Raw genomic sequence first — 2,782 nt, 5'->3', positions numbered from 1 at the left:
AGAGCGCCTGGGAATGGAGCTTCCTCTGGGTGTTGTGGGACTGGCTGCGGAGCTTGCGCCCAAGGTCTTCTCTTGATCCTGGGTGTGACCACAGCACTATGTTAATACCACTCTAGATAAGTAAATCGTCCACATAGTGAAGAATATCTTTCATGGTCATGCAGTCTAGGAAAATGAAGACCTAGTCACCACAGTTGATAACTACCTCAGCTGTCACTGCTGATGTTATGTCTATGTAATTCAACTGGTTTTTAAAGTCCAGACTGAAGAGGCTAACCACTTGGATTCTGTTAGGATTATTTTCTCATGTAGATTGTAGGACTGATATGAGACTATTGTTGTTCTGGGTATAGATCTACTGAAAAGTGGAGGAAAGCAGCTGATTGGCTAGGAGAATTTGGTAATCAGAGATAATTTACTTGGACATTTTGGTCTTACATATTTTTGAGGACAGTTTACTGAGGTATGGTTGGCAAAGCATAAAACACACTAATTTTGAAGGTATAATTTAGTGACTCTTTAGTATCTTTATGCAACCATTGAAGCAATGTAACTTAGGTATTTTCTGCAGTCTCCTCATATCCTCATTTGAAATGATACTCTGTGTCACACCCACCCTCTGTTTCTGTAGAGTTTTGCTGTTAACATTCTATATAAATGAAAACATAGAACATAAAGCCTTCACTATTCAGCTGTATTCAGTATGACTCTGTGTGCTTGGGAATCAGCCACATTGTAGCGTTTATCTCCAGTTCATTTTTTTTTTTATATTCCATTGTGTGAATTGATGCCTATCAGTTCACACCAGCTGATAAATGTTTGGATTGAAAAATGCTGTTATGAACATTTGGGCTCAAGGTATTATGTAGACATTTTCAGTTCTCTTGTTAAAACACTGAAGGGATTCTGTTGTGTTATATGGTAAATTTCTATTCACCTTTCCCTTTTCTTTTTAAAGACAGGGTCTCTCTACATAGCTCTGGCTATCTAGGAACTCACTGTATAGATCAGACTGGTTTCCAGCTCACAGAGATCCCCCAATTCTGTATCCGCAGTGCTGAGATTGAAAGCATGTACCATCACCCTTGGTATAGTCAGCATTTAAAAAAGAAACTCCCAAAGTGTTTTCTAAATGAGATAGTCCATTTTATATTCTTGGGAATGTATGAGAATTCTAGTTTTTTTTTATATCCTTGTCAGTATTTGTTATTTTACGTCTTTCTTATTATAGAAATCTATGTCTGTATATGCAGTAGCATCTTGCAGTGGCCAGTTTCATCCATGCATTATTTAGTCACTTAGATAAATGGAGACTACTATGTACTAGTCCCTCAACAAGGTGACAAATACACAAGAAGTAAAACAATATCCAGACATCAAGAAGTTCAAAGTCCACTGAATTTTTAAAGATACATACTGTGTTTTATTGTTTCTCTTACCCCTGGATTTTTCTATTCTATTGTCATTATTATCATCATCCTCATCATTGTTATATTTATTTATTGTTGCTGTTTTGAGACAACATCTTACTAAGTTGCCTTGGATGGGCTGGGACTCACTATGTAGCCCTGGATGACCTTGAACTCATGAAGATCTAAGTGTTGTTTGGCCATCCATATCTAACTCCTAAGGTACTACCTAAAGTCACACATAGCAATCCAAAGACTTGCCTGGCCAGGTTATATTAAAGTCAGGCAGTAAAGTAGACAAGACGTAGGGTGTGGACTGAATTTGTCACTACCGGAATATGTCTGAGATCAGAAAGCAAAGGAAGACAGAGCAGAGGAAGAAGAAACAGACTCAGACACAGAAATGAGAGAAGACTCATGAAGACATCCTGAATGCTCTGTTCTGCAGGCTTTGGCTTATGTGCTGTCCCAGGCAACTCTGTTACATCTCCTCAGACTCTGTGTAGTGGCTGTATCATGTCTGTTGACCTTCAGTCTCTATTTTTACTTGATCTACTTTGAGTAGGTTTCTGATCCTTGTAATTTGAAGAGAAACAGTCACATTACAGATTTGTAATCATTCCATTAAATCTCATTCTAAGATAAACCCTTGTAAACCATTGTCCATTATTTACTACCTTTTTCTCTTTGACCCAGGATTGACCCAATCATTTAATTATCCATATTATCAAGGCAAGTAGTGAGCTGCAGAGTCAAGCGCATCTTCCTACTTTCTCCTCTCAAACGCATACTTAGTAGAGAAGTAGGTCTTATGCTAGTTTTGTTTCTATTTAGTTTTTTGAAGCATGGTTTCTGTGTGTAACAGCCCTGACTGTCCTGAAACTCACTCTGTAGACCAGGTTGGCCTTGAACTCACAGAGATCTGCTTGTTTCTGTCTTCCAAGTGTTCTGATTATAGGTATGGGCCATCATGCCTGGTGCTAGTTAACTTTTATTATGGATTCAATACAAACTAAAGACATCTGTGAACAGGGAACTTCTGTTGAAAAATTGCCTCTATCAGATGGCCTGTGGGCATGTCTGTGCAGTACTTTCTTGGTTTATGTAGGAGGACCCAGCCTACAGAGTCCAGCTCATCCTACCACAGTACCACAGTAGGGAAGGTGGCTTGGTCTCTATAAGAAAGGAAGGTAGCAGGTCAAGCCAGAGGGAACAAGACAGGACGTATCATTCCACTATGGTCTCTGCTTCCATTCCTGCTTCTAAGATCCTGTTATGACTTCCTTCAGTGATAAACTGTTACCTGGAAGTTTAAGATAAAATAAATCTTTTCTTCTATAAGTTACTTTTGGTCATTGTGTTTTCTTTTTTTT

The sequence above is a fragment of the Mastomys coucha genome, unplaced genomic scaffold (genome assembly GCF_008632895.1).
Source record: "Mastomys coucha isolate ucsf_1 unplaced genomic scaffold, UCSF_Mcou_1 pScaffold10, whole genome shotgun sequence".
In the NCBI taxonomy this organism is placed as follows: Eukaryota; Metazoa; Chordata; class Mammalia; order Rodentia; family Muridae; genus Mastomys; species Mastomys coucha.
The sequence above is the reverse complement of the archived record's forward strand: the minus strand, read 5'-3'. Positions refer to the sequence as shown.